This window comes from Macaca nemestrina, chromosome 1 (genome assembly GCF_043159975.1).
Source record: "Macaca nemestrina isolate mMacNem1 chromosome 1, mMacNem.hap1, whole genome shotgun sequence".
NCBI lineage: Eukaryota > Metazoa > Chordata > Mammalia > Primates > Cercopithecidae > Macaca > Macaca nemestrina.
In genome coordinates, this window is record NC_092125.1 from 44,294,869 (window position 1) to 44,321,887 (window position 27,019).

Consider the following 27,019-nt stretch of genomic DNA (forward strand, 5'->3'; position numbering starts at 1 on the left):
AGAGTGAGACCCTGTCAAAAAAGAAAAGAAGAAGACGACGACGACAAAGAAGAAATATTTGTGAATCTAATTGAAACATTATATTCATTATATTAATGTTAGATATACAGGATAAATATTATGCCCATTTTGTAGTTTGTAAAACTGTAATACTGTGGACTTAAATGACCTTTTTGAGGTCATTCAGCTTTTGGTAGTAAGTTCAGCTTCTGACTCAGAGATCATAGCTCTTGCCACCAGGCCTTGCTATGTTTCTTAGCCATCTTCAGATTTGTCATAATATTGCAAGTCTGAAAGTTTGAAGACTATAGATTGTTTAAAACTAATTCTGAATATATGTTTTAATATTTGCTATATAGTCATAAAATTAAGTTAAAATGAAATTTAGGAAAGAAAAGACAAATAGCATTGCTAAAAGACATGAAGAATTTGTTTAATTTGGGAAAATGCTTTTTTTCTAGATTCAGTGCTTTTACCTAATATTAATATTTGATTAGCTTAAAGTAAGCATTAATTGTCCAGCCCATTCATACATTAATCTGACAGTTTTTTCTACATTGCATTAGCTAAGAATAAGTCTTGATCATCTAAAAAGCCTGTTTTTTTTTTTTTTCTCATACTAGTTATGTTATTGGCATCCATCAATATGCTGGATGGATGAAAGGAAGAAAAGAGAAAAAGAAAAATTATATGGGAAGTGGAAGAAATAAAAGAAGTTGTAGAGCTGCTAACATAACTGGATTATCAGAAAGTGTAACTGGCAAACTGAGTTCTTTCTCTAATTTATATTGGTTGAAAAGAAAGAACACCCAGTTGGAAAGACCAGCAAGCCACTGGAGAGAAATGGAGGAGTGTACTCTCACTCTAAAGATCCCTTTTCCTCAAACCATGAAGGAATGGGGTTTTTAAGGACTGTGTGAGAGGTGGGAGAGAAATGTTAGTATGTGCTGGGTGGGACTCCAGATGTGCAGGCTCAACTCACAAACATACATCTTCCTAAAACTCATACACACAAAATACAAAATAGCAGAGACTTTCTTTTTGGGGGAGGTAATGTTACATTATAATAATATATTAATGACTGAAGCCAGCTAAAGGTAATCTGCTTCAGTTTGTGCCAGTTTGGGGGTCTTATCTCCCTCTGGTATCTGGTCATGGGTCATAAAGCTCTGGTGCCATCCCAGTCCACATGGTTTCTTCAAGCAGCTGTGCCTATAAATAAGAGACTAAAGAAAAACAGTAAGGAAAAGAACTTTCCCAGCTATTTCATCAGGGCTTCCCTGGTAACAAAGTTAATAGGGGATTTTTGGTCATTTTCCAGGATTATTTTAAAATCACAGCTGGAAGGCACCAACTATTTCAAGGAGGTTATTTATTGCTACACTTCAGGACCCATAAGAAATATTTATATTACTTAAATCAATATTTCAAAGAGGGGCCTTCAAGATAGCTGACTAGCAGCATTTCATGCCACCTTCTCCACTTAGAAGAACCAAAATAGTACATGGACAGTGTGTTAGTCTGTTTGTGATGCCATAAAGAAATATCTGAGGTTGGATAATTTATAAAGAGAAGAGGTTTATTTTGGCTTACAGTTCTGCAGGCTGTACAGGAAGCATGGTGCTGGCATCTGCTTCTAGTGAGGCCTCAGGAAGCTGACAATCGTGGCAGAAGGCAGAGGGGAGCCAGCATATCACATGGCAAGAGAGGGCGCAAAAAAGAGAGGGTGAAGTTCTCAGACTCTTAAACAACCAGATCTTCTGTGAACTCAGAGGAAGAACTCATTACCAGAAGGAGGGCACTAAGCCATTCATGAGGGATCTGCTGCCCTGACCCAAACACTTCCCACCACATCCCGCCTCCAACACTGAGGATCACATTTCAATGAGATTTGGAGGGGACAAGCATCTGAACTATATCAGAATATGTTATCCCAGAGAGAATACTTGAATTCAAGAACACATTGAAGGCAAGAAAGGGAAAAATAGAGAGGCAGCCTGCTTGGCAGGGATTGCCTGGGTTGTAAGAGTGGTTTCCCAGAACGAGGAAAGGATGAGTGAGAGACTTCGGGCAGCTAACATTCCCAGGGTGGAATCATGTAATCCTGGTCATGGGAGAACCCTTTGACCCCCCCCAACCCCTGAAATTAACATAGGTAGCTACCAGGAGATGGTGGGATGGAACTGTAGTAGGGAGAGAGCTTGCACTGGGTTCCACATCCTATCTGAGACATAAGTGGTTAAAGCAAGGTGCTGTTATCAAACCTAGCCTTTGGCAGACTGCATACTGCCCGGGGGCCCAGTGGTGCCAGAATTGAGATGTTATGGAAATTCAGGCTACTGCTGCTAAAACTAGGGAATGAGCTGAGTGTGCTTCTGGGGCTAGAGCTAAGAAGCAAGAAAAGTGTGGGCTGCAGCTGCTGATGCCAGGAAATAAGCACTACTAGGATTGAGACTGGGAAACAAGTGGGGCATGAAGTGCTGCTGGGACATTGTCACGAGCTGGGTGGGGGCTCCTGCAGCTGGGTTGGAAGAGTGAGCTAGGCATGGGCTACCGCTACCAGGGCTGGGGGAAAGCACCAAGTATAAGAGTGATGCGCGTTCCCCACATGCTGGTTCAGGCTGTGGCCACCAGTGATGGTCACACTCTCTCTAGTGGCGTTCCTCAGCATATCTGTCACTGCCTCTCATCCTAGCACTCCACCTGGGACCTCAAGATTGTTATGCCCTTGCCCACCACAGCTGGTCCCTGCTGTCACCATTGGGTGGCCTGAACACAAGCCTGTCTACCCTGCCTTCAGCCCTCCCTTCAGGACAGAGAACATAGCTTGGGGTCCTGGAGATTGCCCAATCCAAGCTACCACTTAGGGCATCTCAGCACTCCTTGTGGAGCCTGAGGTTGGACCTAAACTCCCAGCTGCTACCACTTCAGCTGGCACCTACCTGCAAGTGCCATCTTTAGGCTTGGATACTGGCCTGTCTAGTCCACCACAGCCACCACCACTATCAAGGCACACTGCTTGAACCGGAGAATTATTCTCCCACAGTTACTGTCATTGCCCAAACCACACTAGTTGCCCAGGGGCCTGAGAATCCACTCATTCATTCACCTGGTCCACTGCTGCCACTACGAGCATCAGAGCAAGCCACCTGGAGTCCCAAGAATTTGCCCACTGATAACTGCCAACACAAATACCAGTGTACACCACCCTGGGGCACAAAAATAGGCATGCTCAGCCACTGATGCCACCACTGGTACCTGAAAACTGGCCCACCGGGCATCTCAACCCCCACACAACTTCACCACAGCATCCTCTAGTAACTGTACTTTCGCATACTGAGGAAATCACAGATGCCATTAATGCTGTTTGCAGCCCAAGAAATCATACCGAGACTACACTACTGCACACACACACACAGAATCAAAGGCAAAGTACCCTACCCAACCAACACCATAGATATACCTTCAGGAAAAGTCCTCTTTTACAGGTGTTAATTCAAAAATAGGAAGAAATGACTCTTACACCAGATGCACAGACATCAACATAATGACAGGCAATTTTAAAAGCAAGGAAATATGACACCTCTAAAGAAACACAATAATCCTTAGGGAATAGACACACCTTAATAAAAAAGAAATGTTTGAAATCCTAGATAAAGAATTCAAAATACTGATTTTAAAGAAACTCAGTGAGATACAAGAGAATTCTGAAAAACAATCCAAATACATCAGAAAAATATTTCAGGAACTGAATAAAAAATGTATAAAAGATATATATATCTCTATCTATCTATCTATCTATCTATCTATCTATCTATCTATCTATCTATCTATCTATCTATCTATCTAGAGACAGAGTATCACTCTGCTGTCTGTTGCCCAGGCTGGAGTGCAGTGGTGCAGTCTTGGCTTACTGCAACCTCTGCCTCTGGGGTTCAAGTGATTCTCTTGTTTCAGCCTCCCAAGTAGCTGGGAATACAGGCATGTGCCACCACTCCTGGATAATTTTTTATATTTTTAGTAGAGATAGGGTTTCATCATGCTGGCCAGGCTAGTCTCAAACTCCTGACCTCAAGTGATCCACCTGCCTTGGCCTCCCAAGTAGCTGGAAATACAGGCATGTGCCACCACTCCTGGATAATTTTTTATATTTTTAGTAGAGATAGGGTTTCATCATGCTGGCCAGGCTAGTCTCAAACTCCTGACCTCAAGTGATCCACCTGCCTTGGCCTCCCAAGTAGCTGGGAATACAGGCATGTGCCACCACTCCTGGATAATTTTTTATATTTTTAGTAGAGATAGGGTTTCGTCATGCTGGCCAGGCTGGTCTCAAACTCCTGACCTCAAGTGATCCGCCTGCCTTGGCCTCCCAAAGTGCTGGGATTACAAGCATGAGCCACCATACCCAGTCATAAATTTTTAAAAGTAACCCAGTGAAAATTCTGGAACTAAAAAAATTCATTAAGGAAATATAAAATACATGTGAAATCTTCAGAAATAATCTAGATCAGGCAGAAGAAAGACTCTCAGAACTTGAAGACACGTTTTTTTAAATAATCTGTTCAGAGAAAAATAAAGAAAAAAAGAATAAAAAAGACCAAGCAAAGCCATTGCTACATTTGGGACAACAGAAAGTGGTCATATGTTCAAATTTATTAGTATTTTTAGTAGAGATTGGGTTTTGTCGTGCTGGCCAGGCTGGTCTCAAGCTCCTGACCTCAAGTGATCTGCCAACCTTGGCCTCCCAAAGTGCTGGATTACAAGCATGAGCCACCACACCCAGCCATATATTTTTTAAAATAACCCAATGAAAATTCTGGAACTAAAAAGTTAATTGAAGGAAATACAAAATACATTTGAAATCTTCAAAAATAATCTAGATCAGGCAGAAGAAAGAATCTCAGAACTTGAAGACAAGTCTTTTGAAATAATCCATTCAGAGAAAAATAAAGAAAAAAAAAAGCCATTGCCACATTTGGAACAACATAAAGTGGTCAAATATTCAAATTATTGGTATCCCTGAGTGCAAAGAGACAAAGAAAGGATTAGACAATCCATTTAATGAAATAATAGATAAAAACTTCACAGGTCTAATAAGAGATTTAGACACTCAGATACAGAAGGCTCAGTGATTTCCCAGGAAAATACAGTGCAAAAAGATCTTCTGTATGGCACATTACATTCAACCTGTATAAAGTCAAAGATAAAGAGAAAATCTTAAAAATGGCCAAAGAAAAGCATCTGGTCACACCTATAAAGGAAATTTCATCAGACCAACAGCAGATTTCTCAGCAGAAGCCTTACAGACTAGAAGAGAATGGGGTGATACAGTCAAAGTGCTGAAAGAAAACTACTATCAGCCGAGGATACTACATTCAGCAAAATTATGCTACATAAATGAAGGAGAAATAAAGTCTTTCTCAGATAAGCAAATGCTGAGGAAATTTGTCCTAAAGGGTAGCCCTTTAGGAAATGCTCCAGGGAGTCCTAAACCTGGAAACAAAGGATATTTACCATCATGAAAACATACAAAACTATAAAACTCACTGATGAAGCAATCACACAAAGGAGAAGAAGAACAGATTCAAGTGGTACCACTACAGCAATCCACCAAACCACAATAACCATCAATAAGAGAAAAAGAAAAGATATATTTCTATATCTTTTATATATCAATATCTATATCTGTATCTCTCTATCTATATATGCACATGTGTAACAACCAGAAAATAATTAATATGACAGGAACAAAACCACAGATATCAATAACAACCTTGAATGCAAATAGTTTAAGTTCTCCACTTCAAAGATATCCACTTCAAAGATATCTCCACTTCAAAGAATTTATCTATTTCTTCTAGGCTATCCAACTTTTTTGTGTTTAATTAGTTCTTGTTTTTCTAATTTCTTGAGGTGCACTAACGTTTTATTAGAATTTTTTTATTCTATTGTGACATAAGCATTTATTGCACTAAACTTTCCTCTTAGAACCGGTTTTGCCATGTGTAATAGGCTTTCATATGATGTGTTTCCATTCTTCTTGTTTGTCTCAATAAGTTTTAAAATGTCTCTTTTAATTTTGTTATTGACCCAGTGGTAATTTAAGTGTATATTGTTAATTTCCATGTATGTAGAAAGGTTTCAAGATTTTTCTTGTTTTTGGTTTCTAGTTTTATATCATTGTGGGGAGAAAAAAATACTGGATATGATTTCTATATTATTAAAGAGTTGTTTCATGGCCTAGTATATGAACTATCCTGGAGAATGTTCCATGTGCTTTTGAGAAAAATGTACATTCTGCAGCTATTGAATAGAATGTTCTCTAAATGTCTGTTAGGTGCATTTGATCTATGGTGAAGTTTAAGTTCAGTATTTCTGTTGATTTCCTGCCAGTAAACCTATCCATTGTTGAAAGTGGGGGCATTGCTATTATTGCAATTATTGTATTGCAATCTATCTCTCCTTTTAGATTTAATAATATTTGCTTTATATATTTGTCTGCTCTGGCATAAGGTGCATATATATTGAAATTGTAATATACTCTTGTTGAATTAATTCCTTTAAAATTATATAATATTCTTTGTCATTTTTACAGTTTTTGACTTAAAGTATATTTTATCTTATGTAAGTATAGCTATGCCTGCTTGCTTTTGGCTTTTATTTGCATGAAATATCTTTCTCCATTCCTTCACTTTCACTCTATGTTTGTCTTTAATGGTGAGATAACTCTGTTATAGGAAACATATAGTTGGGTTGTGTGTAGGGGTGTGTGTGTGTTTAATCCATTTAGCCGTTCTTTATCTTTTTTTTATTATTATACTTTAAGTTCTAAGGTACATGTGCACAACATGCAGGTTTGTTACACAGGTGTACATGTGCCATGTTGGTTTGCTGCACCCATCAACTCATCACTTACATTAGATATTTCTCCTAATGCTATCCCTCCCCCAGCTCCACAGCCCCTGACAGGCCCCAGTGTGTGATGTTCTCTGTCATGTGTCCAAGTATTCTCATTGTTCAATTACCACCTATGAAGTGAGAACATGTGGTGTTTGGTTTTCAGTCCTTGTGATAGTTTGCTGAGAATGATGGTTTCCAGCTTCTTACATGTCCTTGCAAAGCACATGAACTCATCCTTTTTTTTTTTTTTTTTTACTTTTAATCATCATGTTCTTTTTATTATTATTATTATTATTATTATACTTTAAGTTCTAGGGTACATGTGCATAACGTGCAGGTTTGTTACATATGTATACTTGTGCCATGTTGCTGTGCTGCACCCGTCAACTCGTCAGCACCCATCAACTCGTCATTTACATCAGGTATAACTCCCAATGCAATCCCTCCCCACCCCCTCCCCATGATAGGCCCCAGTGTGTGATGTTCCCCTTCCCGAGTCCAAGTGATCTCATTGTTCAGTTCCCACCTATGAGTGAGAACATGCGGTGTTTGGTTTTCTGTTCTTGTGATAGTTTGCTAAGAATGAGAACTCATCCTTTTTTATGGCTACATAGTATTCCATGGTATATATGTGCCACATTTTCTTAATACAGTCTGTATCATTGATGGACATTTGGGTTGGTTCCAAGTCTTTGCTACTGTAAACAGTGCCACAATAAACATACACGTGCATGTGTCTTTATAGTAGCATAATTTATAATCCTTTGGGTAAATACCCAGTAATGGGAACGCTGGTTCAAATGGTATTTCCAGTTCTAGATCCTTGAGGAATTGCCACACTATCTTCCACAATGGTTGAACTAATTTACAGTCCCACCAATAGTGTAAAAGTGTTCCTATTTCTCCACATCCTCTCCAGCATCTGTTGTTTCCTGACGTTTTGATGATCGCCATTCTAACTGGCATGAGATGGTATCTCATTGTGGGTTTGATTTGCATTTCTCTGATGACCAGTGATGATGAGCATTATTTCATGTGTCTGTTGGCTGCATAAATCTCTTTTTTTGAGAAGTGTCTGTTCATTTCCTTTGCCCAATTTTTGATAGGGTTATTTGTTTTTTTCTTGTATATTTTTTAAAGTTCTTTGCAGATTCTGGATATTAGCCCTTTGTCAGATGTAGAGACTGCAAAAATTTTCTCCCATTCTGTAGGTTACCTGTTCACTTTGATGGTAGTTACTTTTGCTGTGCAGAAGCTCTTTAGTTTAATTAGATCCCATTTGTCTATTTTGACTTTTGTTGCCATTGCTTTTGGTATTTTAGTCATGAAGTCCTTGCCCATGCCTATGTCCTGAATGGTATTGCCTAGGTTTTCTTTTAGGGTTTTTATGGTTTTAGGTCTAACATTTAAGTCTTTAATCCATCTTGAATTAATTTTTGTATAAGGTGTAAGGAAGGGATCCAGTTTCAGCTTTCTACATATGGCTAGACAGTTTTCCCAGCACCATTTATTAAATAGGGAATCCTTTCCTCATTTCTTGTTTTTATCAGGTTTGTCAAAGATCAGATGGTTGTAGAGGTGTGGTTTTATTTCTGAGGTCTCTGTTCTGTTTCATTGGTCTGTATATCTGTTTTGGTACCAGAATCATCCTGTTTTGATTACTGTAGCCTTGTAGTATAGCTTGAAGTCAGGTAGCATGATGCCCGTAGCTTTGTTCTTTTTGCTTAGGATTGTCTTGGAAATGAGGGCTCTTTTTGGTTCCATATGAACTTTAAAGTAGTTTTTTTTCCCCAATTCTATAAAGAAAGTCATTGGTAGCTTGATGGGGATGGCATTGAATCTATAAATTACTTTGGGCAGTATGGCCATTTTCACAATATTGATTCTTTGTATCCATGAGCATGGAATGTTCTTTCATTTGTTTGTGTCCTCTTTGATTTCATTGAGCAGTGATTTGTAGTTCTCCTTGAAGAGTTGCTTCACATCCCTTGGAAGCTGGATTCCTAGATATTTTATTCTCTTTGTAGCAATTGTGAATGGGAGTTCACTCATGATTTGACTCTCTATTTGTCTGTTATTGGTGTATAGGAATGCTTGTGATTTTGGCACATTGATTTTGTATCCTGAGATTTTGCTGAAGTTGCTTATCAGCTTAAAGAGATTTGGGGCTGAGATGATGGAGTTCTCTAAATATACAATCATATCATCTGCAAACAGGGGCAATTTGACTTCCTCTTTTCCTAATTGAATACCTTTATTTCTTTCTCTTGCCTGATTGCCCTGGCCAGAACTTTCAATACTATGTTGAATAGGAGTGGTGAGAGAGGGCATCCTTGTCTTGTGCTGGTTTTCAAAGGGAATGCTTCCAGTTTTTGTCCATTCAGTATGATATTGGCTGTGGGTTTCTCATAAATACTCTTATTATTTTGAGATACATTCCATCAATACCTAGTCTGTTGAGAGTTTTTAGCATGAAGCACTGTTGAATTTTCTCGAAGGCCTTTTCTGCATCTATTGGATAATCATGTGGTTTTTGTAACTGGTTCTGTTTATGTGATGGATTATATTTATTGATTTGCATATGTTGAACCAGCCTTGCATCCCAGGGATGAAGCTAAGTTGATCGTGGTGGATAAGTTTTTTGATGTGCTGCTGGATTTGGTTTGCCAGTGTTTTATTGAGGATTTTTGCCGCAATGTTCATCAGGGATATTGGTCTAAGATTCTCTTTTTTGTTGTGTCTCTTCTGGGCTCTGGTATCAGGATGATACTGGCCTCATAAAATGAGTAAGGGAGGATTCCCTCTTTTTCTATTGATTGGAATAGTTTCAGAAGGAATGGTACCAGCTCCTCTTTGTACCTCTGGTAGAATTCAACTGTGAATCTGCCTGGTCCTGGACTTTTTTTGGTTGGTAGGCTATTAATTATTGCCTCAATTTCAGACTTCGTTATTGCTCCATTCAAAGATTCAGTGTCTTCCTGGTTTAATATTGTGAGGGTGTATGTGTCCAGGAACGTATCCATTGTTTCTAGATTTTCTAGTTTATTTGCATAGAGGTGTTTATATTATTCTCTGATGGTAGTTTATTTCTGTGAGATAGGTGGTGATATCCCCTTTATCATTTTTTATTGTGTCTATTTGATTCTTCTCTCTTTTCTTCTTTATTAGTCTTGCTAGTGGTCTGTCAATTTTGTTGATATTTTCAGAAAACCAGGTCCTGGATTAATTGATTTTGTGAAGGGTTTTTGCATCTCTATCTCCTTCAGTTCTGTTCTGATCTTAGTTATTTCTCACCTTCTGCTAGCTTTTGAATTTGTTTGCTCTTGCCTCTCTAGTTCTTTTAATTGTGATGTTAGGGTGTCTATTTTAGATCTTACCTACTTTCTCTTGTGGGCATTTAGTGCTAGAAATTTCCCTCTACACACTGCTTTAAATGTGTCTCAGAGATTCTGGTACATTGTGTCTTTGTTCTCATTGGTTTCAAAGAACATCTTTATTTCTGCCTTCATTTCCTTATTTACCTAGTAGTCTCTCGGGTGCAGGTTGTTTAGTTTCCATGTATTTATGCGGTTTTGAGTGAGTTTCTTAATCCTGAGTTCTAATTTGATTGCACTGTGGTCTGAGAAACAGTTTATTGTGATTTCTGTTCTTTTACATTTGCTGAGGAGTGCTTTACTTCCAATTATACGGTCAATTTTAGAATAAGTGAGATGTGGTGCTGAGAAGAGTGTATATTCTATTGATTTGGAGTGAAGAGTTCTGTAGATGTCTATTAGGTCCACTTGTTGCAGAGCTGAGTTCAAGTCCTAGATATCCTTGTGAACCTTCTGTCTCATTGATCTGTCTAATATTGACAGTAGGGTGTTAAAATCTCCCATTATTATTGTGTGGGAGTCTAAGTCTCTTTGTAGGTCTCTAAGAACTTGCTTTATGAATCTGGGTGCTCCTGTCTTGGGTGAATACATATCTAGGATAGTTAGCTCTCCTTGTTGAATTGATCCCTTTACCATTATATAATGGCCTTCTTTGTCTCTTTTCATCTTTGTTGGCTTAAAGTATGTTTTATCGGAGACTAGGATTGCAACCCCTGCTTTTTTTTTCTTTCCATTTGCTTGATAGATCTTCCTCCATCCCTTTATTTTGAGCCTGTGTGTGTCTTTGCATGTGAGATGGGTCTCCTGAATACAGTACACTGATGGGTCTTGACTCCTTATCCAATTTGCCAGTCTGTGTCTTTTAATTGGGGCATTTAGCCCATTTACATTTAAGGTTAATATTGTTATGTGTGAATTTGATCCCATCATTGTGATGTTAGCTGGTTATTTTGCCCATTAATTGATGCAGTTTCTTCATAGCACTGATGGTCTTTATAATTTGGCATGTTTTTGCAGTGGTTGGTACTGGTTGTTCCTTTCCATGTTTAGTGCTTCCTTCAGGAGCTCTTATAAGGTGGGCCTGGTGGTGACAAAATCTCTCAGCATTTGCTTGTCCTTAAAGGATTTTATTTCTCCTTCACTTAGGAAGCTTAGTTTGGCTGGATATGAAATTCTGGGTTGAAAATTATTTTCTTTAAGGATGCTGAATATTGGCCCCCACCCTCTTCTGGCTTGTAGGGTTTCTGCCAAGAGATCCACTGTTAGTCTGATGGGCTTTCCTTTGTGGGTAATCTGACCTTTCTCTCTGGCTGCCTTTAACATTTTTTTCTTCATTTCAACCTTGGTGAATCTGACAATTTGGTGTCTTAGGGTTGCTCTTCTTGAGGGAGGAGTATCTTTGTAGTGTTCTCCATGTTTCCTGAATTTGAATGTTGGCCTGCCTTGCTAGGTTGGGAAAATTCTCCTGGATAATACCCTGAAGAGTGTTTTCCAACTTGGTTCCATTCTCCCTGTCACTTACAGGTACACCAATCAAATGTAGATCTAGTCTTTTCACATAATCCCATATTTCTTGGAGGCTTTGTTTTTTTCTTTTTACTCTTTTTTCTCTAAACTTGTCTTCTTGCTTTATTTCGTGAATTTGATCTTCAATTACTGATATCCTTTCTTCCACATGATCAAATTGGCTACTGAAGCTTGTGCACGTGTCACGAAGTTCTCATGCCATGGTTTTTAGCTCCATCAGGTCATTTAAGGTCGTTTCTACACTGTTTATTCTAGTTAGCCATTTCCCTAACATTTTTTCAAGGTTTTTAGCTTCCTTGTGATGGGTTAGAACGCTCCTTTAGCTCAGAGAAGTTTGTTATTACCGACTTTCTGAAGCCTATTTCTGTCAACTTGTCAAACTCATTCTCTGTCCAGCTTTGTTCCCTTGCTGGCAAGGAATTGCGATCCTTTGGAGGAGAAGAGGCACTCTGATTTTTAGAATTTACAGCTTTTCTCCTCTGGTTCCTCACCGTCTTTGTGGTTTATCTACCTTTGGTCTTGATATTGGTGACCTACAGATAGGGTTATGGTGTAGATGTCCTTTTTGTTGATGTTGATGCTATTCCTTTCTGTTTGTTAGTTTTCCTTCTAACAGTCGGGTCCCTCAGTTGCATGTCTCTTGGAGTTTGCTGGAGGTCCACTCCAGACCCTGTTTGCCTGGGTATCACCCACGGAGGCTGCAGAACAGCAAATATTGCTGCCTGATCCTTCCTCTGGGAGCTTCATCCCAGTGGAGCACCAGCCTGTATAAGGTGTTTGATGGCCCCTGCTGGGAGGTGTCTTCCAGTTAGGCTACACAGGGGTCAGGGACCCACTTCAGGAGGCAGTTTGTCCATTCTCAGAGTTCAAACGCCATGCTGGGAGAACCACTGCTCTCTTCAGAGCTGTCAGACAGGGACGTTTAAGTCTGCAGAAATTTCTGCTGCCTTTTGTTGAGCTATACCCTACCCATAGAGGTAGAGTCTATAGAGGAAGCTGAGCTGCAGTGGGCTCCACCCAGTTTGAGCTTCCTGGCCACTTTGTTTACCTACTCAAGCCTCAGCAATGTTGGATGCCCCTCCCTGGTCTGGCTGCAACCTCACAGGTCGATCTCAGACTGCTGTGCTAGCAGTGAGCAAGGCACTGTGGGCAAAGACCTGCCAACCAGGCACGGGAGAGAATCTTCCAGTCTGTCAGTTGCTAAGACTGTGGGAAAAGCACAGTATTTGGGCAGAGGTATCCCATTTTTCCAGATGCAGCGTGTCACGGCTTCCCTTGGCTAGGAAAGGGAAATCTCCCGACCCCTTGTACTTCCTGGTGAGTGATGCCCCACCCTGCTTCAGCTTACCCTCCATGGGCTGCACCCACTGTCCAACCTATCCCAATATAATGAACCAGCCTCAGTTGGAAATGCAGAAATCACCTGTCTTCTGCGTTGATCATGTTGGGAGCTGCAGACCGGAGCTGTTCTTATTCAGCCATCTTTATTTATCTTTTAATTAGACAATTTAATCCCTTCACCTTCAAGGTATTACTGATAGGTAAGAACTCATTTCTACCATTTTGTTAATTTTTTGTTGCTGTTTGATAGATCCTTTGTTCCTTTCTTCCTCTGTTGTTTTTTACATTTGTGGTTTTCTGTGGTGCTGTTTTTCTTTCTTCCTTCTTTTTTTTTTTTTGAACAATTTTGACTTTAAACCTTCACACTAGATAATTGAAACACTTACATAGCACCATTACATCCCTGGGGTATTCTGAGATTCATTATGAATTTACCTATACTGGTAAGTTTACATTTTCATATGTTCTCGTGATAGTAATTATCATCTTTTCATTACATTTGTATTACAGCGTTAAGCATTTCTTATAAGGCTGGTGTAGTGATGATGAGCTCCCTCTGCTTTTGTTTGTCTGGGAATGTCGTTATGTCTGCATTATTTCTGAAATATTTCTTTGCTGGATAAAGTGTTTTTGGCTGACAGTTTTTTTATTCTGTCCACACTGAATATTTCAACCCATTCTTTTCTGGCCGGCAAATTTTCTGCTGAGAAATTTCTGATAGTCTAATGGATATTTTATTATATATGACGTGATGCTTTTATCTTGTAGTTTTAAGAATTGTCTCTGTCTTTGACTCTTTACTGTTTGCTTATAATGTGCCTTGGAGATAATCTTTTTTGTTTGAATCTAACTGGGGGCTTTTGAGTTTCCTGGATCTAGATATTCCTATATCTTTCCAGACTTGCAAAGTTTTCAGTTGTTATTTTGTTAAATAGGTCTTCTGTGCATTTCTCCATATTTTCTCTTTTTGCCACTCCTTTAATGTCAATGTTTTTTTCACTTAATGGTATTCCATAAGCCCTGTAGGCTTTCTTCATTCTTCTTTCTTTTATTAGCTCTGAGTTATTTCAAAAGACTTGTATTCACATTCAAAATTCTTTGTTCTTTTTAATCTAGTCTGTTATTGAATATTTCAGTTGTATCATTTTATTTTTCTCATTGAATTTTTCAGCTCCAAGATTTCTGTTAGATTCTTGTTATGATATCTATCTCTTTATTGCATTTCTCATTCAGCTCATGATAATTTTCCTCCTTTTATTGAATTGTTTGTCTATATATACTTGTATCTTTCTAAGTTTCCTTAAGATCATTAATTTGAATTTTTAAGGCACTTTGTAAATAACTTTTTCTTTGGGATCTGTTACTGGAGACTTATTGTGTTCCTTTGGAGGTGTCATTTTCTTGCTTTTTCATATTTCTTGTGTCTCTACATTGATATATGCACATCTAGTGAAACTGTCACTTTTTCCAATTTAATGGAGTAGCTTTTGTATGTAAGTACAGACTTCTTTATGTAGATGGAGAGTATTGGTTGGGTATGGTGCATTGACTCTGGTACTTGATGGACTCAGTAGCATGGCCCTTGTACAGTTTCTTCAGCATTAATAATCACCAGCAATGTCTGTGATTGCCTCAGTAGCCTAGACTGCAAGAATTTATGACAGTGATGGTGTGATTTTGCTGAAGGTGGGGTTGCTGGGGTGTTTGTCAGGCTGGGAAAATATAGGCCCATGCATGGCAAGATGAGCAACTATATGGTGATCTTTACAGGGAGGCAGGCCTGTTGAACTGAATATCAGGAAAGGCACAGATGCAGGCATAAGCTGACATTGTGGACTCCCTAGATGTGTAGTGGCTTCCTCACTGTGCAGGTCCACCTTTTTCCCAAGGGGGCTGGGTGCTGCATGGTTTCACATGGCAGGTTCTTGGTCATTCGTTTGGACCTAGGCTCCAGGCAGGTGGGGTCTTGGTGCTGTAGGTACCCATGTGAAAGTGATGAAATAATGGCAGACATTCAGGAATGAATGCAGCCCGTGGCTACTGGCCTCCAGTGCAGGACACACTCTTAAAATGGGTTCAGTTTCAATATGGCACTATGCTGTAGCAGCTTAAGTCAGGGGTATAGGGGTATTCAATTTGGGCTTCTGCTCTGATGCCATTTAGCCATGCAAACTCTTGGTAACTCTGCAAACTCGATTTGTCATTTGTGAGGACTAGGGGACTCTCTGTAGCAAGGACTTCTGGCATCTGTGGTGGTAATGAGGATCACTGGGGGTCTCCAGTTTACCTTTTCCCTATAAGAAGTCTCTCCTGACTGATGGCAAGGGAGACTGTGACAAAGGCAGGATGCCTCATTCTTCTTTCTATGGTGCTATCTTTGGTGTTCTTGCTCCACAGCGTTTTTCCCACTTGTCTGATACTCTCCAGTATACTTTCCCAGTTACTCAAGTCAAAATATAGTTATTTCTTCATTGTTTTGGTCTCAGTTTTCTCATGGATAAAGGCAAAAAAATCATCTCATAGGTCTGTTTGGAGAAGAATAAATTTAAATGTTTGGTGCTGTGCCTGAAACACATGTAAATGCATCCCAAAGATTTTTTTTTTTTTAACTATCATATCCATGCATGGAGAGAAAAATCTAGGGCTAAGTCAGATTGTTTCCATTTGCCAGATATTGACCCATCCATATCTTTATTGAATTGAAGATGGACTTAACAAAATACATGGGAATTGAAGAATGGATAGAAAAGGGAAGTGTGAGAACAAGCAGAATAGTCATATCATTTTTTCAAAAAATATAGCAATGTTGTGAGCTGATATTATCTGTATATTTATAAATATTGCATAGATAACACAGGTTTAGTTTATTTTAAGTACTTAACAGTAATAAACTGATTGGTGAAGTCAGTTTATTCCTAGAGTAGTTTACCAAATACATACTATTATGAATAATATTTTAAATTATAAATTTAAAAGATAACAAAGCAATCTGACAGTTTGGGAAATAAAGTGAGAAAAATCACACACACCCCCTCAATCCATAAGCTGAACACAACCATTTCTAACATTTTGAAGTCTCTTCCTTAAGATTCCCCAACCACCTACCTCTCAATAATCTTTTTTTTCCACATTTGGAATAAAAATACATATACAAGTTTATATCTTGCTTTGGGGAAATTAATTAACGCAAGCATTTTTTACATTGGTGCAGTCTTTTGAACTCTGTAATATTACATCTAGCCTAATATTTATAATATTTACTATACTTTTAGAATCTGAAGTTGTATTCAACTTTATATTTTGCATAGTAATATGATAGCTTTGTATGTATATTTTTTATAGTATAGAATTGTTTCCTTAAGATAGATCACAGATATTCCAAATTACAAATGATTCTAATCAGAGATGTTAGCCAGCAAGGAAACTATTAAGAATTAATCTTCAGCCAAAGTTAAATAGTCAAAAATTCTAAATTATTGAAAATAACATTTCTCATAAATGTATGTAAAGGGAACAGAAAAGCCCCCAAGCCCACTTGGGTTTTTAAGTATTTCCAGTGATTTTTAAAAAGATAAAAATCTTTCAACTTTAGGTAAAGTTTTTAGATAAGCAGAATCGATCTGGTTTTATATTATTTTTAAAAAACCAGCATTTGTTTTATGTAAACAAATAGCATACACAGGGTGCTAAGATTTTATTCAGATTGTTAGAACTGGCATAAACTATGGTAACATTGGAAACTCTAAAATGATTAAAATTTATTGGCTGATATTTTCTTTATTATAAAACTAATGAGATTCATATAACTAACAGCATTTCTGTGATAACTTAAAATGAGAACTTTTTAAATTTGTTGTGTCATCCCTGAGATATTTGTCTACTTCTTACATCATCATTATGGGAAAAATCCCCCCAAATTGTTAATATATTCAAATCGCATTTTCATTAAACTGTGGAATGACCACACAACAGATTGTATACAATTTTGGTATGTTTATACAGAAGTGATTTAAAAATTCAATTTGGGAATCAAATTTTGAGGTAAAAGTGGTTTATTGAGTTTAAGATTATTATTTAATTCAATCTGACTCTTTTGAGCACCTCACCTCTAAAAATGTATAGTCTTCCTATTGGGCAGACTAGGCTTGAACACACTAAGCAATTGAAGACAAATAGAACATGAAATCCATTGTTAAAAGCATTTGTAAAGGTTAGTAATTAAATTTTTTTAGAGAGACCATCTTTTAAAGAAAAGTGTATTGAATACTCACTGTATATCAATGATAAGAATCCAATTGAATGGACAGTGAACCAAGCGAGGTTGCTGTCTTCTGTGAACTCACAGTTTAAGGCAGGACTCAGATCAAGAGCTAATTTTTCATTCTCCTTTTCACTCTATATAGTTTATCAACCACTACTATAGTGCTTTACTCACCATGTTTAAATTAACATTTGTTAAGGTCAATATTTTGTAAGTACTATGAATGAGGTCTATGGACAAAAGGGAGGGTATGGTTAATTTCACTTAGGAAGAAAAATCAAATCACATAGGAAGTGATATTTATGGTGAGTTTGAAGAATCAGAAGATATATGTAGAGAAGACAGAGAACAAATTTCTAGGCCAAATGAAGCAAATAATTAAAGGTAGCTGGTTGTGAAAGAGCATGGCATATTCAGGGGAAGATAAATTCAAGGGTCTTAGAAATGATATCTGCTTTTTATACAGGGTTAGGAATATAGGGTAAACAAAAATAAAGGTATCATACATCAGTGGAGGCCAGCTCTGAATTTCTACGCCAATGAGTGACAGTTTTGCCTCAAAGGCAAGAGAGATCCAATAAAGGATTTAAATTAGAAAGTAATCAGATATGACACATAGATGTTGAACAAGAAAATAAAAATACTATTTAGCAGGAGATCAGCTAGAGGCTGTTCTTATTATCTTGGTGAGAGATTATAAGTGGTATAAATTAAGGCAGTAGGTAAGATAGAAACAAGATTTTCCTCCTTGTTTCTTGTTTGTTGGAAGGAAGGGGTTACGAAGAGGTAATGGTAGAGGCCTAGAGCTTGGATGAGCAAACACAACTGGAAATGAAATTTAGAATCAGTCATTAAAATGACAGTTGATACAGTGTGATGATTGGGAATGTGAGATGTGGATGGGGAAGGAAGGAACTTAGTAAACTAGAGTGGATAGACAGGAAGAGAAGAAATACCACTACATTTTTCTAAACATTCTTTTCAAATTAAATTTCAGAATGTATTAAATGTTGACTGTATTTTTAAATCACCAGCTATTCATAGGCCAAATATTAACCATTCTCAGATGTGTTGAAATCAACAGTGCCCCTACAACAGATGTTCTAAGGTAATCTTGTGACAAAGATGGAAAATTCCTTCCTTGCAAGTGTAAACAAAAAAAAAATCAATACATTTTAAGGGAAAGTTTGTACTAAGAAATTACACATTTTTTTTTTCTCAGTGAATAGCTTATCTAAATTTCCTATTAGCACCAGCACTTCTTGGTTTCTTGGCCTTCTACCTGGTTTATTAGAAGTAAAAACATGTTTTGAATGAGCTGACTCTTTTCAAGATGATGTTGAAACAGACGTTCTGTATTAAGGTATTTGAACACACTATTATATATAAACAAGATATAGTGTTTTGGGGTGATTTCCACTAGTCAGATATATGTCATTATGATTAGAGTAAAAGTACAATATATAAAAATGTGTAATTTATTCTGAAAATTTAATGTTTTAAATGGAAGTGATAAGAGAAACTCTCTAGGTTTAATTTTGACAAAAATAAGTGGCTGAGAAATGTATGAAGAGCATAGAACTGAAGAAATATGTCTGTGGCAACTTGGAGTTCATAATCAATGAAGAATTGTAAAATGATAAACAACAAAAATTTTTCTTTATTAGCTCTTTCCCTCTCTCCCTCCCTCCTTCCTTCCTTCCTTCCCTCCCTCCCTCCTTCCTTCCTTCCTTCCTCCCTTCCTTCCTTCCTTCCTCCCTTCCTTCCTTCCCTCTCCCTCCCTCCCTTCTCTTCCCTCCACCCTCTGTCTCTTCTTTCTTTTCTTTCTTTCTTTGTCTTTTCTTTCGCTAGTGATGTTCACAATAAGAAGAATTAGGTAGAGACAGGTCTACTATTTAGAGATCGAGAACTAATATTAACCAATCACAGAAAGAAAACAAAACTATTTTGCTTTCATCTTCTTCTAAGAGAATGGCATTTACATTCTACTGATATGTGTTAATTGGTGACTATAAAGAGAAAACTGGAACTTGAGAAAGGGGACTAAGACAAGCAATGCCAGTATAAAATAATGGAAAAATTATAGGGTCTGACATTAAACCAGAGTTTGATTTATGTCCTACTAGATATGTGACTAGGGAAGATGTTTGATTTAGTCAAGCTGAGTGTATTGAAAGTTTCATTTTCTTAGTCTTTAAGATGGAATAATACCTACTGGACTATTGATATAATTGGGTCAAATGAAATAATATGTTTGAAGCATATTGGACAGTGCTTAAGTTTTCTTCTTTTTCCAACTAGTAAGTAATACCTAGTATCTTCACACTGTATTCAAACTATATACATCCAGTGGAATTACATCCTGGTTTCTGAAAATACATATGTGACCATAAAGCTCTCTATTGGTAGTCTTTGGAAAATTGTGTAGGAATGGCAGAGGTTTAGAGAGGAAGAGTGGTTCTGATTTTTTTAAAAAAGGAAATATGGTAGAGTTGGGAGAGTTCTAAAGAGTAAAATTCACACTAATCCTTGGGAAAATTTTCTAGAATATATTACTAAATGAATAGCTTAGGAAGACTTAAGTAATGTTATTTTGAGTTAGAATCCAGCATGAATTCCAAGAGAACAGGTCATGATAAACAAATCAGTTTTATTTCTGCTAAGGTTGCTAGGTTGATAGAAAAAGGTAATGCTATGGACACCTAAGATATTTGGTAAAGTGACAATAGCAAACTGCTCATAATTATTCTTGACAGATAGGGTTTTGCCCCTAACCCATCACTTATTATTCATTTAATTGTGGTTTTTAAACTTAAATATGTCATTACATCTATCCTTATAATGATTTAATCTTGCTGATTTTTGATTTGTTCTAGCTTGCCAAGTTCATTTGAAGCTTTATTAGCTTTCATTCCAGCTTTGTGCTACTTACTCATTTGATGTGCCTCCTTTAATGAAATGCAAGGACCCAGATGATTCCTTCTAGGTAATGAATCTATTTGATAGACAAGATACTGATTGCCTTATTTCATAGGAAGAATGTGGTTTGTTTCTTGCAAGCTATGTGACTTTGGCCAAGTTATCCAAAGTGATGGAGAACTGGTCAGTCTGGCAAACAAACAAGCAAACAAACCCACAGAAGTGTTCTGTGTTATGCTGAGAGTAGCATAGGAAAAACAAAACGGGTTCTTTTTTCCTGCTATATCTAATCCCTAAGGTAATTCTAAAGAATATTACCTTCTATAAAGCATATCATGAAATGCCCATTATAATTTTCCATTCCAGGTTCTAGGGAAATTCATTTATGGTATAAACTTATTTTTAAAATGTAAAATCTCTTTTTAATAAAAGGAATGTACACGCTCCATCCATGACTACATCAATAGCCCCAAATTATACTGTTTCCTGCAGTATCCGGGAAAATGAGCCATACCATACATCATTATCATTTTTGATCATATTAATGACCTTAATTATGACATTTTATATACAATGGTATGGATTTCATTAATTTCCTTATGTGCAGAATCAAGAATTTCAGTTGAGATCTTATAAATGTTGTAATCAACATATATATAAATTAATATTTAAAACTATATATAGGTTCAAGGACAAATATTGTGTTAATTTCACAAAGGGGAAAAGTCAAAATGGATGCCTATACTTTGTATTTTTCACCTCTAGAAATTTATGATTATGTTTACTAAAATCACATATTCATGTAGTGATTTGGTATAAATACAAATACTTTCTGGACATAAAGATAGGGACTACGTTATTTCAGATCATAGGTGTATTCATTTTACACCATTTCTCTGAATTCTTTATGTATTAGAGAAAACTTAATCATCCAAACAAGATTTTTGGCTTGGTTCACTCAGTTCCACAGCTTCCGTTTTCATCATCCTGTCTATGAGAGAGGCATTTTAGGCAAAGTACTTGCCTGAGGCCAAGGAGGTTACGTGGGCTCAAGTACCTGCATGTTCATTCTGAGTGAAAACATCTTGCCTCTGAAGAAGTTTATAATTAGTAACAGTTTGAAAGGTCTCACGCTAAGGTGGGAGAAGCCATTTGAGGATTAGGTCAGGTATGTGTAAGAAACGAGGTGATCTCCAAGTTTGGTGATAAGATCTTTTGTCACAGGCACCCAGTCTAATATTCATACTACATAAGATAACTACAAATGTTATCGTTTTTTTTGGTCTTTCCTTTTCCAATGATGAAAGTGACCCATCTCTTTGGAATGGGAAGTTACTGGAGAGGGATTGGTTTATGAGAAAAGGAGGTTTCGTGTGTGAGATCACGTCCTGTACCCAGTAAAGGTGGAGTTTACCCTAGCACTGCTTTATTACATACCAAACCAATAGTTTCACATGAAACTGATATACTCTGCCCTTTTGGGATCCTTAGCCCCTCTTGTCAACTTTCAGGGTTGGATATAGTATGATCCTGTAAGAATTAACTTCTGTAAACTTCCATTGGCTTAAAAGCCCAAAATGTTTGTAATAAAATCTAAACTTTTGGGCATAATTTTAGGTCAATCATACTCAGTTGATGATAATTTGATCCCCCAGAAGGCATCTGTTAATTCCTGGAGACTTTTTTTTTAATTAACACCATTTGGTGGTGGTGGTGTTATGGGTATCTAGTGGGCAGGGCCAAGGACGGTGTTAAACACACATTTCATAGGATACTCTACAACAAAGAATTATCTGACCCAAAATGTCAGTAGTGCTGAAGTTGAAGAACCTTGAATCAAATAAAATAGTATTTTTTTTAGACAGAGAGTGGGTTGTTTCTGTACACATGCAGTCTTATACTAAACTCAGAGCTCCTTTTCTTAAGGTGTTCAGTTTTCTGGAGAAGCAGAATAAAAATTAATGTAGTATGGACTTTGATAGAAGAATACAGGAAGAAATTTCAGAGTCACAAAGGAAAAAATGCTTACCTTTGAGAGATTAAAGAAGACCTATAATGAGTAGAAATAAAATGTAAAATGTGATATCATATTTAGCTGTTTTCAGTTGCAAGTAACATTTAAAAAAAAAAACACTTCTCAATAAAGGTTATTGATTGGTGCACATTATTGAAAGGTCCAGGTAAAGTGAGCTTCAGTGTTGGTTTGTTTCAGTAGCTCAATGAAGTCATTGAGGACCTGACATCTCCCTTTATCTTCTCTGCCTTCCAGAGTGTAAAGCTTTAGTTTAAGACTCATTCTCCCTCTTGTTCATAAGATGTTTACCAGCTACACATCAACGACAAGAGAGTCAATTCCAGAACCACCTCAGAGGAGTCAGGAATTTTTTTTCACGTAAACCTTACCTTAAATCTCACTGGCTATAATTGAGTTATCTGACCCAAGAACTGTAACTAGAGTGTAAAATAACACTGATTAGCTAGAACTGTGCCAAGTTCAAGCATAGAATCAGAGAAGTGTGGATATTTAAACAAAAACGGGAGTAACTATTAAAAGAAACAAAAACAGATGTTAGCAAGATGACCACTCCTCTATGTGTGGGAAGAACATTCAAGTAAGAAGAAAGAGCAAGGATAAAGGCATGGAGGAAGGAAAGAGCACAGCCTGTTCAGATTTAGCTCTAATGCAATTGATATGGCTTGTGTGGTGGAAAGCAGGAGCAAATGGAGTTTGAAAGGTAGGCGAGGGCCAGTTCACAAAAAAACGATTAAATGTCATGATAATAAATTTATTTCTTAGCCAAATATGAACATTAAGGAATTTTAAGCAGCAGAATGACATGATGAGAATTGTATTTTTGACACATGTCTATAATGATATTAATGGAAGCATAGAAGGAAGACTATGAGCAATGGGAGCTCTGTAATTTTTGGCAACTGGCCTAGAATGTGTCTATGAGCTTTATTTATAAGATAATAACAATTATACTTTCTGGTTACAAGAATTAAATGAGATAAAAGGTGGAAAATGCTTAACACATAGCACATCATCAAAATGCTAGTTGTCACTTGTTCACATAATTTAATTTCTGGTTTTGCATTTCATCTGCTCCACTTATTGTGTGAACTTGGTCAGATTACTTAACTTTGAGTAAGAATATGTTTCTTCTCTAGTTCCCATCATATTCTTCTTATGAGGATTATATAAGATCATGCTTATACAAATCACAGTGTAACTGAAAGAGACTATAATGCTACAAGTCACTTAATTGATTATTTGTAATAGAGGGGATGGAGAGAGGCAAGCAGGGTGAATATATATGTTAGAGAAAGAGTCAATAAGATTTGCTGATATATTTAATATGGAGGCTAAGGGGAAAGGAGAAATAAGTTATGACTTCTAGATTTTTTTGGTGTGATCAACTGGGTAGATTGTAATTTCATCTACTGAGGTAGACAGATTTGGAGTACAGGTGAAGACCAGGTTTTATTTCATATTTTGGACATTTTAAGTTTGAAAAGTTGATAAAACATATACATCGAGATGTCAGAAAGAAGTTGAATGTCCAAGTCTGGAGCTTAGAGAAGTGTGCACCAGAAATATAGACATCGGTTGATAGCATATATGTGGTAGTCACACCGAGGCAACTATGAAATTAGCCAAAAACAGAAGAGAAAAGAAGACATTAGAGAGAGTGCAAGATCTAAAGAGGCTTCCCATTTAGGAACTTATCAAGATGGAGGAATCAGCAAAAGAGAATGAGGAGGAGAAGCCAATGCAATAGGGAAAAAAAGTTTCTGGAAAGGAAGAAGGTGTGACCAGCTGTGTTAAACTCTAATGAGAAGTTAAATAAGGGGAAAACAAAATCCATTGAGCTTAGTAGTATCTAGGCTCTGGTGTCTTTAACAAAAGCAATGCCAGTGGACTTCTGGGGAGTGGCATCCAGATGGAAGTGGGCTGATATATGATTGGGAAGTGAGGAACTAGAGACAATAGGAGCAGACAATTCTTGTTTTGTTTTTTTTTTCTCAATACATACTAGTGAAGGAAGAGATTACGTCTTGTTTAAACAAACATCTACAGCAAAGAAAAGTGCCCAAGAAAAGCTAAGAAATTGGAATCTAAAATAGAATATAATAGGAGAATTTTTGTTGTTGCTTTTGGGTAAGATTCTCAAACATATTTGCCTGTTGATAGAAATGATATAGCTGGAAGAAAAGGGGCTAACTGAAAGAACACCTGGAATATATGTGAGTTTTCATATCCAGTGTACGAGTGAAAGATTAGCTTTTGAGAGAGGGATAGATGGGTGGATGCATCCTCCTTAGTAACAGGAGAGAAGGAGAAGTAGATGGTGCAGAGGCAGGAGGACTTACAGGTTTAGAAGGGAAGATCAAGGAATTCTTGTCTGATTGCCGGGCTGTGGGTCTGTCTTCATTTACCTTGCTTGGCACTTGGGGCCCTTTCAAACTGAAAACCTGAGTTTTTGTTGTTTTGTTGGGGGTAGGTGTTGGGGTCCGCGTGTTTCCTAAACAAAGGAATGAACACACAAGACAAGACAAACATGGCAGCCCCCTCGAATGGTGCGCTCTGCTTTATTTTATGCAGTCGTTTGTGGAATGTTACCAAGTCACAAGACACATTGTTGTTTTTCTGACCTTTCCCTGACTTTCTGGATTTTCAAGATGTTTACACATAAACAAGCCCCCAGGATCTGCTGTTAGCAGCTGGCTCCTTAGTCCTCCCTGTAAACAGGGAAGGAACGCCCTACTTTGTTTGCAAGAGCAGGACTTATGGGGAACGCCCTGCTTCGTTTGCGAGAGCAGGACTTATCGGGAACACCCTGCCTCCTTTGGGAGAGCAGGACTTATCGGAATACCCTGTTTGTGAGCGTGTAGTCCTCTACAGGTAGGAGGTTAGGAAAAAATATTTAATTATAGTTACTTTTTATTTCCTTGCTTCATTTTTCTCTGTTCTCTTCTACAGTCATCTCTCTGAGATGAATGAAATCCCTTGGGTTTCTCCTTTCTATTTTTTAAGTGTCCCATGTTTCTTTATTGTTTTAGTCTACATTCTGGAGTATTTCTTTGTCTTCCAGATGGATAATTTAGTTTTGAAGCATGTTAATTCTCTTAATTTGTCTTTCTGTTTAATTTTTTGGGACAATATTTCAGTATCTAAGATCTATTACTTTTTCTCTGATTGCTCCTTTACTATAACACTCTTCTTGTTTTGTGTATTTCCTCTCTAATTCTCTGTGTATAATAATTAAACATTTTTTTTTGAAACAGAGTCTCACTCCGTTGCCCAGGCTGGAGTGCAGTAGCATGATCTCAGCTCACTGCAACCTCCGCCTCCCGGGTTCAAGCGATTCTCCTGTCTCAGCCTCCTGAGTAGCTGAAATTACAGGCATGCACCACCACGCCCGGCTAATTTTTTGTGTTTTTAGTAGAGACAGGGTCTCACCAGGTTGGCCAGCCTGATCTCAAGCTCCTGACTTCAGGTGATCCATCTGCCTCAGCCTCCCAAAGTGCTGGAATTACAGGCCTGAGCCACCGTGCCCGGCTTAATTTTTTAAAAATGCTTTACATTATCTGTTTCCTTTGGGATCAGTTGTGTTTATTCATCTTGATCTTCTCTTTCACTTTCTTTGCTTTCTTAAAATGTCTGGTGATCCTAACCACTGACCAATTAAATTTATAAATAAAACTCTATGTTGATTAATGCAGGTAGTTGGCAGGGGTGCTTCCTTTACAATTGTGCAGCATGGTTTAAACAAAAAAGTCTGTTTTCAATTATAAGGGCCGTGGGTAAGTATACAGATCCTATAGACAGAGAGATTTATTTTTATGGCCTGTAACTCCTCAGAACAGTCTAATTCTGAAAAATTCTTACAAGGACCTGCTTAGTTACACACACACACACACACACACACACACACACACACACACACACACACTTTTACTTCAGAAGAGTATGCAGGTGTGTACTTCAGGCTTAAGCTGCTTATTGCAATTTGTATGGATTCTACCCTGAATTGGAAATGTCTCCAATTCATTGCAAATGTCTCCTCTATTCTATTTAATTTGTTCTACCTGTACTTTCAACAGAGCAAACTTTAGTACTTAAAGGACCTGTTTATGTCAACTGTCCTTTTCCAGCTCCTCTTCTGTGAAGCCTATGGAGCTGTCTTTCCTTCTTCCCATACTGCCACATAAATCATTCAAATTTTTAAACCTTCTCTTTCCCACAAGCTAACGCTATGAAACTAGGTGTCAGACTTCTAGGACTGCCAATCATTCAGCTTCTATTTTTTCTTTTTTCTTTTTTTTTTTTTTTTGAGACGGAGTCTCGCTGTGTCGCCTAGGCTGGAGTGCAGTGGCCGGATCTCAGCTCACTGCAAGCTCTGCCTCCCGGGTTTTTACGCCATTCTCCTGCCTCAGCCTCCCGAGTAGCCGGGACTACAGGCGCCCGCCACCTCGCCCGGCTAGTTTTTTTGTATTTTTTAGTAGAGACGGGGTTTCACTGTGTTAGCCAGGATGGTCTCGAACTCCTGACCTCATGATCCGCCCGTCTCGGCCTCCCAAAGTGCTGGGATTACAGGCTTGAGCCACCGCGCCCGGCCTAGCTTCTATTTTTTCTAAGTGGAGTTTTATAATCAGAGTTAAGTTGTCATCAGTTTAAAATAATGGGTAATAT

At 37.7% G+C, this 27,019-nt stretch overlaps 1 long non-coding RNA gene across 1 annotated transcript in view; it reads left to right on the plus strand.

Moving 5' to 3' along the window:
• LOC139357978 (uncharacterized) overlaps nucleotides 1-27,019 on the plus strand; it is a 127,706-nt gene that overhangs the window by 94,586 nt on the left and 6,101 nt on the right. The window lies entirely within an intron of this gene.